Source organism: Chaetodon trifascialis, chromosome 16, assembly GCF_039877785.1.
Source record: "Chaetodon trifascialis isolate fChaTrf1 chromosome 16, fChaTrf1.hap1, whole genome shotgun sequence".
Lineage (NCBI taxonomy): Eukaryota > Metazoa > Chordata > Actinopteri > Chaetodontiformes > Chaetodontidae > Chaetodon > Chaetodon trifascialis.
Genome location: NC_092071.1, coordinates 12,052,623 through 12,066,273, shown reverse-complemented (window position 1 = coordinate 12,066,273; position 13,651 = coordinate 12,052,623). Strand labels below are relative to the sequence as shown.

General features: G+C 43.5%; 1 protein-coding gene across 1 annotated transcript in view; it reads left to right on the top strand.

The window, feature by feature from the left end:
- Window positions 1-862: 862 nt before the first annotated feature.
- Window positions 863-13,651, top strand: part of dchs1b (dachsous cadherin-related 1b) — an 81,722-nt gene continuing 68,933 nt past the window's right edge. Inside the window, exon 1 of the mRNA XM_070983140.1 lies at window positions 863-1,305. The gene's annotated coding sequence lies outside the window, so the exon portion shown is untranslated. The remainder of the gene's footprint in view (window positions 1,306-13,651) is intronic.

Here is a 13,651-nt window from a genome sequence, read left to right as displayed (position 1 = left end):
AGCTTGGACTCTTCAATAATGAGGCTACTTTAAATTGCTCTAATATGCCTGTGCAGTGTTAAATCCCTTATGCAAGAGAAGACTTTTGTATTTCCGTGTTGTAAATTGTGTTTGACAAACTTTTTTTTTGCATCATGTTATTCATCTCACATGAGTATGGCTCTTTTCATGAAACATTATACCGTATGTTTTGTTATAGTATTATACCACATACTGAAACTTGAAATCTGAATATTATGTTTGCACAGGTAAAAACCCATCAAAAGGAAACGCATACTGTACATTTCATGTTCACTAGATCACTAGAGTTACCTCAAATCCAATATTGATGGCTATAATTCCTCTGATTTCTCATCATAAAAAAATAATTGAATAAATAAAATACAGAATTCCTTACATTTCCATAGGGTTTTAAAGGGTTTATATGCTTTTGCGAAATTTCTCTGATGTCCTTCACAATTATGATCATTATGATTACAGTGTGCACGAAGAAGGGGAATAGAAACAATGCTGTTAATGAGTCATTTCCATGCATAATGTGCCATGCTGAGCTACACTCCTCTTCTGATGGTGCATGGTGCGCTCCTTTGTCTCTAAAACTACTTCCACTGAACGGAGCTGGGGGGCACCAAAGTCTGCTCTCCAGTCTCCTCTCAGCACAGCCTCCCTCGGCTCTGTCCCCCCTTTTGTGTAGCCGAACCCGAATAAATTAGCAACCCACGTCGGAGAAAGGAGGAGGGAGAGAGTAAGAGAGGGGGGAGCAAGGGGGTGGGGGGCCGGGCCTTGTGGCGGAGGAGTCGGCTTTCAGTCGGTGAGGTGCACGGTGCCCTGAAGCGGCTCTGTCTCAGCGCACACACACAAACACACACGCCGTATCGGAGTGACTGGATGCTGAGAGAGAGGGAGAGAGGAGAGTATCTTTTAGGATCAGCGAGAGACCGGGCAGAGCACTGCAGGGCCACAGACGGCTCCTTTCTTCTGCAGACGGCAAAGAAACCGTGGAGCTCTCCAGCTGATCCAAACGCGCTCACCTGACACGGAGACGCAAGAAAAGACCCTTCACTGGAGGAGTAGCGGTGTAGCGGTATTAGAGAATCTGTGGAATTGGCTCAACTGTCATTTTTGTGGATATTATGTAAAAACAAAAAAAGCCCAGTCCAGCTGGCCAGCACGGCTCCATTCAAGATTTTGTCCCGGTGGATTGTCTGTCGTTGGGGGGGAATTGGAGAGCCGTGTGCATACTAATCAGTTTTGGAGGGGATACCCAGAGCGCACATCCAGAGCTGCGGAGTGGGTCAGATGAATGTAAGTGACAGCTGCTTTATTCTCACCCTCTGTGTGTTCACTGATGCATCTGATCAGGATAAAGGTGGAGAAATGAGCTCTTGTTGGGTGGAGGCGTCTGGCACCCCATATAGATGGATGCACCCTGCATCGGCACCTTGCATGCATGAGCTGGTAGCTGGTGGGGCTGTGGGGAGACCATAGAGCAGAGGGGGCTACAACTGTATCACAAGATCAATGGATCATGGTGATGCGGCATAGCCTCATATTGATTATTGGTCAGCGTTCACAGCCACGCCAGCTAACCAGCCAGATTGTAAAAAGAGGAAAGAGTGGAGTCCCCTTTTACAATATGTGCTTGACATGAAAGGGAGGTTAGTCTAGTAGGCCAGTATATAGGTTTCTTAGTATGTCTCATGGAACTATTTAATAAGAGTGAGTCAGTGGTTTCCTCATCAGGGTTGCCAGCTTAGAGCGAATACACTTTGTTTTGGAGGGAGGACCAAACCGCTTAATGGGAAACACCATGAAGTGCACAGAGTGGGCCAGTATTCTTTGGACTATTTCCTGTTGGGACCAACTGATGTGACAGTGCAGGGATTTTTGGAAGACTGTGAGGTGTCACTAGTGGAGAGAATTTGAAGTGCTGTTGTGTGCCTTTGAGCAAGGCACTCAGGCTATTAGCTGCAGTTCTGCTGCTGACGTGTTAATACAGAGCCAAAGGGGCTGTCTCAGCAGACGATGAATCCAAAATGTTAAGCATTCGAAAATAAGAAGTCCAAGAGGATTTTAGGTAGTTTAGTTATCCAGCAAATAGATTCTGACACAATTGTAATTTGTTTTTTTGAACATGAAGTGTATTTATAGCCGCCAGTTTGCCTGTATATGTTTACATGGCCAAAAGCTAAAAAAGGGAACCCAGGGGCATATTTAAGCACCTAACCACAATAGTTATTCCAGTCATATCTGGTGTCTGCTGGCATCCACAGCTCCTGGTTTTCGGCTGTAAGGAGGGATACGGATCTTTGCATTATTACACTATCCACTTACATGGTCCTGCGTGCTCCAGCTCGGCAGTACACTGGCCTCAGCCTCTGGTCTGCAAACAACCAGTAAGAGTTTGGTTTCTTGCGGAGTGATGAGGCGTGCAGCAAGACGTTTTCTAACAGGAACCATATGGATATCTGTTGGTGCGGCTGCAACCGAGTACAAACAACGGATGATTAGGCTTCTCATGATCAGCTGCTTTACAGGAGCAGGGCTGGAACAAACTCTGGATACTTTTCACAATTGTGGCAATTAAGAGTTTTGCTGGTTTTGATTCTTTAAGTAGATATTCAAGAGGATGCAATTATTAAAAAGAAAGTGGAATTCCAAGTTGGAGCCTAGCCAGCCATTTAATGTGATCTTGGGTCGGCTGATTTCAGATTGTGGCAGCCGAGCTGTCCACCTTGACCCCTGACCTCCCTGTGAAAGATGTTGTTATTCATCTTCATTTCAATTCATCAAGGGAGTTGTGATAATTAAAGTTGCTATTCTCATTACAAGCTGTGTTTGCAGCAGTGCCAGGGCAGAGGGGACAATTCATCCAGTTCAGTGTCAAGCTTTTGTAGAGCTTATCAACAAAGTCAACAGTGTGCTGTTTGCCTTGCACTTCATGTGGTTCTGTGCCGATGAATTGGTGAGCCTGACTCTAACTCTGACAGGGTCAGGGTCTTGATTCTCATCAGGGCTGTGTTCAAAATGCAGGCACTTCTTAGACAGCAGCATCTGCTAAAAGACTTTATATTACAGTTTGGGGGGGAGGTGACTGAACAGTACCCAGCAACCTCCAACCCCCAACCTCTTCACTGTAAATCGGATTATTTGGGGTGCATGTTGGCAGCACTGTGGCATCAAACTTGGCTTGGTTTCTGCATCTGATTCTGCTGCTTGACTCTTGAAACCTTACATCTGAATCGTGCTGGCATGTAGGGAAAAATTGTGAAATCTCTGCTTTAAACTTTCATCAATTTATTTTTTTCCAAGTTGAAATATAATACAAGCATCCACAGTCTTTAAGGATCTTTTTTGTTTATTCTAATGGTATTACTTTAGGGAATGTCCAAGTCGAGGCTTTATTCTTCTGCAAATCTTAAACAATCTTGAGAGTTTACTTTAAACTCTGGAGATATACAGAGTAATCAAATTGCGCATTCGCCACCCACATTGACACTGAAATCCCGCTTGTACTGTATACACCGTTGTCCTCTTTGTGGCTCCCACAAAACCCACATAAGAAACATTTGTCTTTTTCAGTCAAATTTCATTACGTGTATGGTTTTCCTATAACCCCTTTCTCACAAATTCACGTTTGAATTGTTAATTAAGAATACAAAGACACGATATGTAAACTATTGCAGAGAGAACTGTAGAGAGCGAAGGCTTTGGCGCAATATCTGCTTCAGCGTATCAACTCAAATGGTGGAGAGCTGCCAACAGAGAAAGAGAGTGAGGGGGAAAAAACGGAAAGCATCTTCCCACCCAAATGTTGCAGCTCAAACAAAAATCTGTCTAATTGTATCCCAGGACTGTTTTTTCCTGGGTTTTTTGTTTTTTCATGCATGGGAAATCAGCGTATGAGTACAAATATCGGAAAGTGACTCAGAGACTCCCTCTCTCTCGTTGTCCCTCTCTCTCTCTCTCTGCCTCACACACACATCCAAGCACACACACACAAACGCCGCTCCTCCATAAGCCTAAGCTTTCTTCATTTTTATTCCTAAGTGTCACCCCAGCCCAAACTTGACCCTAGCTCTTAACACGCGCACCTTTAAAAATGAGGAGAAGCAAAACAACAAACAAAAAACATAGATGTACAGCACACACGCTCACCACATCATTGAATGGGTAGCAGATGACAAATAACAAAAAAACTAAAGTAACATAAATAGGATTGTTTTCCTCTTCCCTGGCACCACAAGTAGCCAGTGGAAATATTTACCCTCCATCTTTCGCTCCCTGCACGCTGCTGACGCCTGGGGTTAGTGTTGGTGTTTTTATTTACCTCTCAGACCACCGTCTTAGACATAACATAAACCAAAGAGTCAATATTGAGGGGATTTCATGTAATTTTAGTTTATAAAGCAGCATGTGAACTATAACCGGTGTTAAGCTGCAGTGTTTTGCACGAGGGAGTTTCCTGGAAAGCCGCTTCTCTTTTGCATCATCCATCCACAGGAAGGCGAGGCAGTTATTAATAGCTTTAGTTGTGGAGTCAGAAAGTATGATTCCCATTGATAAGGAATCCCCTTTGCTGATTGCTCCACATTTCATTAGCTTTACCCCTGAGGGCCTCTTGGTTGCCATGGCAGCTACAATCACCAAGTCTGCCATCTTGCAGTGATTATAATCGTGAAATTTCATTACAGCGTGGTAACATCTGAGTTGTGGTGTGTGTGTGGTTACATGCAGAGAAAGCGGTACCCAACATCTCAGAGCCTGTAGTATATCAATGCATTGGTGGACTTTCTTCAGTAAGTATTGTGTCAAGATTGAAGAAACAGGTTGTTATTTCCTACTTTTATTTTGGCGAGCCACCCATAAAAATGAATTCCTAGTTTCCAGGCAGTTAGCATCCTTTCTTGTTCCATTCTTGATTCTTCCTTCTTTGGGAGATAATATTTGAATGATGAGATGCCTATTTTTTAATTTGTGGTCATATGATGTTTTTAGACAAAATAAATCCTGGCAAAATAAATCAACCCTGATACATAATCATCCGAAGTCATACCTCATCTTTTAGCTCGGACTGAAGCTTTTTTCTGACAGTGTGCTGTAGTCTTTCCCCCGGGGGAAATACTGTACAGATCTTACCTTCCTACTTACAGTATGAAGACCCATCTATCTGCTGCTCTGGAGAAGATATTACTGTGTGCCTGACTCAACTAATCAAAGGAAATGACTGGACTCTCCTGTCAGACGCACAGTGATTGACTAGCTGGAGTTTTGAAGATGGCGTGTTTCCATTTTTGTTTGCTCTGAAGCCCAGTTCCGAACTCTATAACTGCCTTCATAGTTATTCATGGTCTTTGTGCTGGCAGTAGGGATCCTGTTAGTATAATGATCAGGTCAGCTGAATGAGAAAGTCTACAGACACTGGTCAAATAAAAAAAAAAAGACCTCTTTTCTGTGCAGGACAGTAGCTGCTGCCTTGCGAGCTTCAAACGTCTCTGCTTGCTACAGTGCAGTCTTCAGATTTGACAACAGACGTTGATCCAAGCTGGCCGGCGTGGCTAGACCATGCCTTTAGCTGGCTCGTGATTAGGATCTGGGATAATGACTGTTGGAAATGGGTTGTTATATTCCTGGAGGAAGCTGCAGATGGAAGTCCTCTCAAGCCTGGTGTTGTCTCGAGTTTCCCCATCCTGTGCTTCTCTGCCGTGGGTTGGACCTGTGACACTGGCTCCCGAGTGCCAAAGTGTGGCTAGGTCGTTGGAAGTCTGTGTTTCTCGTTGCTGAAGTGGATGAATGGAATAAGTGAGATTGTTTCTGTGCATGCATGCTAGCACGCAAGTGTTGGCCTTCAGAGTTATACTGTTGTAGCTGATGGTGATATCTTACCAGGAGTGCAACCACTGACTATTTCCATTAGGAGTTACTTTCTTTACTAATAGCGTATTCTGTAGAATGCTAAAAACAGTGTAAATTGCCCATATTCTATGTACCATTATAGAGAACACAGTAAATCTTCACATTTGCGAAGCTTGATCCAGCAGGTGTTTGGCATTTTTGCACAATTGATGTCTTAATTGTTGTTGATCATATTTCTGTCTGTCCGCTAATTGATTAATTCGCTAGTTGTTTATACACTGTAGCCCAGTCTGTTCCTTCAGATGATAGCAGAGACATTTCTGCTCACGTCTAAGGGGAAGACTGGCGCAGGCACGTGTGCAAATACTGCACATGTTTCTGAATGAAGTGATGTATTAATTTCTTAAGTCACATGAAGCGATACAGTGGATGTGGGAATAGGAATGGAGTGAAGATGAATGAAATGTGGTAACTTCTTCCCATCTGGGAGCTTGATGGATGAGAAGTGTACGAGCTCTGAGGCAAGCCGGCTGAGTGGAGAGAGGAAGAGGGAGAGCCTGTCTTCGTAGCGTCTCATGTGTTTTTAATGAAGTAAGTGAGATGATCTGAGCTTCTGGTAACTTCAAACACTCGTGCCGAGCTGTGAGCCGCATGTAGGGCATCGCAGCTCAGGTAGTGCAACGTGTTATGCAAGTTAAGGGATTCAGAGACTGGGTGTGTGTGGGTGGTGTGAGACAAAAGGAGGGAAAAGAAAAAGTTGGATGGAAAAAAAAGTTTTTTTTTCATTCTTTAACTTAAAAAATTGAAAGCAGTGACCTTTGGGAACATCAGAAATGTTATTCAGAGCTGTTTGCTTTTGATATTTCTGTCAGAGAATCAAAGCGCTATTGATCAGTCCGCACAAATTTTTCATTTGGAGCCTCAAAGCCATCTATCACATCTTACGCCTTTTTATCAAGATTTTATTTGCTCATCATTAACTGATGAGTATTGATGTCTGTTTAACTCTGTCGAGCAGATTAAAACAAAGACAGACAGCCCTAATTCCCAGGCTTACCGCAAGAAATATAATGGAGTAACATGATACAAAGGCATTCTCTTGGAGAGCAGCTGTCGGCGCGCCACTAACGCGAGAGTTGATGGAGAATTTAATATCTAATAAGCCAAGTCCCTTATTCTGAGCTAGAGATGAGTAATTACAGATTTTAATAGTTTCCCAGATCTGTCAGCCAAAGAAGAGCTAAATTCCCCGTCTCTCCCAGTGAAGTTAAGCTTGTAGCATTTCTCTTAGGAAGATCCTGACCTCTTTTCAACCTCCAAAAAAAAAAATCGCTCCGTAAGCTGGCAAACTTCTCAACAAAACATTTTATCACTTTGATTAATGTTTATGTGTTTTCTGAAGCAATAACATGACCCGATGCAACCTTGTGCCTGGTTTGCCGTGAGGTCATGAGGCTGATTATTTCGTTGGGTGGAACGCAGAAAGAGATTAAAGTGTGTGCTTGTCTGCGTGTGTGAGAGCGTGTGTGTTTAAGTTACAAGACAGATCTTTGGTTTCCCTTCTCTTGGCCCTGTTTTGGCTATCAAGACAAGTGTTTTGTCTTTGAACTTTTCCTCTGTTCGGTCATTAACGAACGCTGTGACTCCTCTAATGTAATGCTGTGTATGTCAATGTATTCACATTGTGGGCACAAACGTCTGGTCATATATTACCACATGTGGGTACTCGCCTCCCCTATGGGAATAAAACCCCAATCCTGGAGTTTTGGGTTCAGAATTATGAGTATTGAGGTTAAGGCTAGGTTAAAGGTTGGGGTTAGGCATTTAAGGTTAGGATAACCCTACAGGGATTTAACGTAGGTCAGTACACTCTCCTTACAAGTGTGTGTGCGTGGATTTCAGTACAACACAATCATGCACAGAAACCAAGCAAGTAATTTGGTAAACACTGCAATTGAAATTTTAATTGCAGTATAATCAACTCCTGAGTGGTTACTTGAATTGCATTTACATCACATTAACATCCGAATGTAATGATTTTCAAGCACCGTCACACAAGGCATGCAACTTCACACGACAAGACATACTCACACATGCACACTGTCTAATAACACTCTGCTAATATTTACTTAGAACAAAATACATGCTGCTCATTTCACAGAATGTGCAGCCAAATGAAGCCATTATGTGTTTTTTTTGGTGCGTTTTAATGTCTTCCGCATTCGACAGTAATAAGAATATTTCCTGCAGTTTAATAACTTCCAGCCAACGTTCTGTTTTTTGCTACAGAGCATGGAATTGCGGTTCACCTCTCAGATTATGGAACCCAAAATGCAAATCATGAATAGAGAAACAGTTAGTTTGAGCCTTCATAAAGGCATTTATGTCAGTTTCAAAGTGAGGTGAGGTAATGAGTTTTGTCAGAGTTGTGGACTCGGTTCAGCTCAACTTTTTCTCGTTTGCGATGAGTGATGGTAGATGGCGGTAGCTGCTTCACCTTCAGGGACATTTCGTCATGCCTTTTGGTGTTTTGTTTTATCCCACTCTCCCTTGTCCTCATATTCTTTTGAACTCCTCCCAACTTTATTCCCCTTTTCTCTTAAAATCACCAGAATCAAAATACACACGCGCACAAACACACATTCTCACCAGAGAAACAAAAAACCACTGCACATTCACTCGGTAGCGTGGCCTTGAAGGTTAGCGAATTACCTCCGACTGTGTTTTCACTTGCTCCATGTCTTCACTGATGGTCCAGAGGGTACATTATTTATGTGTGCACATGTGTGCGAGTCTGCGTGCAAGTGTGTGTTTCAGCACTCACTTGGGTTAAGTTGAACTTCCTTGCATTTCTGTCTCTGTCACCGTGGCAATGTTTTTTTAAGGAAACCTCATCCAGAATCAAAGTTTTCTTCTCCACCTCTAGTTCCACTTCTCCTCCTCCTCCTTCCATCTCTGACTGTAACGTTCTCTTTCTCTTTCTGGCCTGTCGGGCAACGAAATCTAGGACGTTTTGTCACAGGGGACCTGGTGCAGTTTGTACGTGTGTGTGACTGTATTCCAGCTTGACAGCCTCTGTGTGGGTAAATAAACAAATCTGAGTCATCACACCAGCTTTGAATTGTTATGCTGCTGCTGCAGAGTTTTGGAGCCTTCTGCAGTTGTTTTTCCCCAGCTTGTATCCCCATGGAGTTGAGTAAGAATGCTAGTGCAGAAATGCAAAAATGTAAGTGTAGCTTGCCTTAAAGTCCTGTTGTTGCAGCCGAGTGAATTGAAACTGATTTGACAACTTCAAGCAGTCATGACTAGTGAAAGTGCTACACTACAGAATGAATTAGTCAAACCATAGCTCAATACTCAGATTAGATGCACAGTGGCTATAAATAGTGTTCAAAACCTTGACAGTTTCCTTGCATGCAATGGGATGTGACATACAAAAATGATTTTATTGACTAATGTCTTAAATAGCACTGACCCCAAAATGAGGACACATAATGTACAACCATGGCTGGTCTTTTATAGCTGAGAATAAAACAAAACTTAAACAAGTCAGCACTCTAACCTCATTTTCATCGCATCATTTCACATCCAAATGAGAGTATGGAGCCAAACCATGAAAAAAATGTCTCACTCTCCAAATACCTTTGGACTGCAACGAAAAAATTTCATTCAGTCAGTCACTTCCTTGATCAGGGAACGAGGCTTGTGCCCTCGAGTTTAGTCTTTTCTAGTCTGCTCTTAAGAGCAGAAGAAAAACTGCAACACAGAAACAAAGTTTGGACCTGAGCCTCAAACTCTAAGTCTCAGTGGGCTCCTGGCACCGAGGCTCGCTCTCACTGTGAGCCGATGAGTCTCTGTGATGACGTGGTCCCCCTCCCCCCACCCTTCCCCCTCTCTGCAGCCTCACTGATGTCACTGACATGGACATTTATGTAGGAAATAAGTCATAAAATAAAACTCCAGAGCAGCATTTCATGGACAGAACTGAAAACAAAGGCTTTCACAGAGCTGAGTTAAAACTGGGGAAAATGGGACAATTTGGGTCCTCAGCACCAGAGTTTTATTGATAAGATGATGAAGTGGATGACATGAACCTCAGATCAGTTTTAGCGACTCATTTGCATTTGTGGCTGGATTTGTTGTCGCCGTGTCAGATCAGCCAATTGAGCCGCAGCTCAGAGGAGCCAAGGAACTGGTCCTTACTTCATCATAATTAATTCAAACTTAGACACTACCGTTCTCCACAAACCTGATAGGTTAGGGTTTCACAGGTTGTGCGAGCCTTCACGGCTGCTTCCCCTGGGTGAGGTAACCACTGTATGACAGTCATGAACTCTCACAGCTCATAGTAGCATTAATATTGATTGGGCTGTGGTGCAGCATGTGCATGTATATTTCAGTGTGTGTGTCCAGACAGTAGTCGTCTGGCTGTCTGATGGGCTGGTGTTAACACACAGTGGATCTTTGATTTAGTCAGTTATGGAAGTAATTTGAAGGAGACATTTAGTTTGGGCTCTTAAATGAAGGAAAAAGTAAAAGAGGAACTGAGGTATGTGTGCACAGAAGGATTGAATACACACACACACACACACACACACACACACACACACACACACACACACACACACACACACACGCATATGCTCACAGTGCTGGTGACAGCTGGGCATGGAAATGGGACGACTATATCCAGAGATCCGGAGAAAGGCGACTGAAGGGGAGGCAGTCGTCCCCCTAAACAGCCACAATCCAAACGACATGAAAACTGAGATGCAAAGCATTCCTCCATCCTCTACCCCCCGCCAGACTCGGAGCCCGCTCTCCCTCCCTTCCTCTTCTCCCAACGTTTTTTACCACTGCAGACCGCCGCAGCCTGCTTCACCACAACCTGGCCTAACCTTTCATTCTCAGTCATTTAAAGATTTGGTGTTGCTCTAGCCACCCTGTAATTGTACACTTGCTAAGAGCTGTTATAAAAAAAAGTTTTTCTTTACACTTTTAAATTGCACCAAAACTACAACACTTTAATGTCTTAACACCATACACATGTAGAGCACACGCATGGATTGCAAGAGAGTTGCTGCAAAATGTTTAAATTCCTCTGTAAATGTGATTTTTGCATTTAGGGTTTTGAATATGCAAAGCCACGGTCGTCTCCAGCGTCTGTCTTTATGGCGCACATTCATTTCTGATGTAATAGAAGATGACTTGTGTATTTCATTTTGACAGCCTTTCCCTTTATTCTTTCCCCTGTCTGACTTAACTGTCAATCACAGGATCTGGCCACTGTTTGTTCTGGGCGACACAGAAGCAGAAGTTGCAGGGCTGAATGAGTGGCTGCCAACTATCTGGAGGCAAAGCCAGACCTCTCAACCGCTGAGGAGCTAGCCGAATGCAACCATGTGCTGTTCCATCAAAGCGCAAGAAACATGGTTGAGATAGAGGCCGTTTTTTTACTTGGAACTTCGTGACTTTGGGTCTTGTTTAGCTTGGCCACGAGTAGCTATGGCGTGCCCAACCAGATCTGCTAAATCCATTAGAGGGGATGGATGGAGGGAAGGAGGAGGGACGGACATGGGAGGGAAAGGGAGATAGAGAGGCCTGTTCAAAATTGGCACTGCGTGAGGAAAATGAACGATTCCTCAACTGAGATCTGACAGTGTAAACACATTCACACACATTTTCATACACATACGGCACTGCATTGAATGGTCCCATCCTATAGAAAACACTATGGTTTTCTATTATATGTTAACAGCACTTAAGAGTGAAGGCCCATGTATTTGAGGCTTTGAGGCTTGCGCACACCAGAGGCAGATTATGGGGGTGCAATGCCAGATAATAATGTGGCTGAGACTGCATGGAGCCCTCCGGGTCTGCCCTGCTTGTCAGTGTGGTCGCACAGAGATGATGTCACTGCTCGCATGCACATGTGCTGCATAGACGTGCAAAGAGACCCATGCAACTAGACAGACAGGTGAAAATGTGTTGTTTGTTGCATTTCACTCATTTCATGTACTTTTTATGCATTTTAGATGAAACTACAAGACACATATTTTGTTGTAATTAGCAGAATGTTGTAGAGTGCCACTAGAGGGAGCGAATCAGGTGCTTGTCTTTTACTCCGCTGAGCATCTGTTCAGGCCAGTATCCCTTCAGAATGAGCTACATTTTAGCCCTTGCTCTCTCCATTCCTCCTCAGCGCGTGTTTTCCAGGGTAAACACAAGTGCATTACAGCACACGTCAAAAGGGAGATGATGTCATGGGCCGACTGCTCATTGACAGTGACAGATTGCAGCCGTGCGATTTGTTCATCAATATAACCTTTCACTGACACTCAACTGAAGCAATGAGGGAGAGAGGACGTAAAAAGGCACACATACGCACTCGCAGACGGTGGAGTACACCCTCTCTGACTTCATTTTTCAATCCCAAGTTTTGCCTACGCGGCTCAGTGGTCCCTAAAGACAACAAGGCCGTCAAGCCAAAGCAAACTGCAATCACTCCTCAGAATGTAACTTTTTCTATTGTGTCCTAAATCCACTTTTTCCATTGCTTTGCTTTGTTCTTTTTCTGTTCTCCCTGGTGTTCTCAATGGCTGCATTATGGAACTGTGCTGTGGGTTCATTTCATCAGAGCGGGGTCTCTGAAGGCTCTGACTCAGCAGTAGAAGGGTTTCTTTTCATCATCACACCCCTAATTGTTTCTCAAACCTCTTCTTTCAACTTCTCTCTTTTATTTCTCTTTTCACGTCTGCCCTTGTTCAAGACAGTCCCGTAGACACTAAACACTCACAACTACTCAAAAGAAGAAGGGTGTGTGTGCAGACAGTGCTTAGTCTCGTCTCAGTTTTCCCCTTTGTGTGGGACTGCAGCAACTGTCCAAAGCAGCCGTCTGGACCACATGTAGAGGTCAGCGACCGTACCGGAGGGGCCAGTATCAGTGTCCTTCCCCCTGTCCCAGTGGAGCTGTAGACTTTATTAATCTCTCCTCCTCAGAGGTCTCATAAACTACCGCAGGAGGTCAGGGTCAGCAGAAAGCCTAGTGTGTTGGATGATTCCAGGAGGATTCTTTAGATATAAAATAATGTTTTTTTAATTTGCTTTATATATCATCTAAACTCTAAATAGTCTTTCAGGGGCCCTGCAAATGAACAACATAGTTGTAGTTGTTTAATAGACTCAATGCATGTGTGATGTTTCAAAGGAAAGATCAGACCAGACATACCCTAAAAGTGCTTTTTAGGCAACTTGAAAAGAAGGAAGGAAAATTGATAAATCTTAATTATGTTCAACTCAAAGCAAAGTTTTCAGCTTTTCTATGTGTGCCACCATATTGGTGACCGATACAGTGAATATACTCCTACTGCTAAGCACGACTTCACTCTGGCAGCTATTGTATATGGAATAACACTCAGCCTTTTTGTCAGCCTGCAAGAAGGTCAGTCTATGGTCGTTTTGCATGTGTGAGTGTGAATGCTTCAATTTAACTTATGTGCAAATACTGCAGCCGGCAGCAGGCTGACTTTCTCTCTGGAGGTGGAAAACATTCCTAAAGTTAACTGTGCACATTATACATGCACAGGGGGAGTGATTGTCTGGGTGAATATGGCTCGCCAGCAAAGAGCAACACCCTCCACTGACAACTAGTCCTGTCTGCAACTGGTCGTTTGCCTGCGTCACACGTTTTTAGTTTTGATAATTTGTACCAAACATTAGCTAATAGAGGCAGGACTAATTCACATTCCATTGAGTTTAGGCATTAATGCTGTGACCAGTGTGGAGGGTTGTTAAA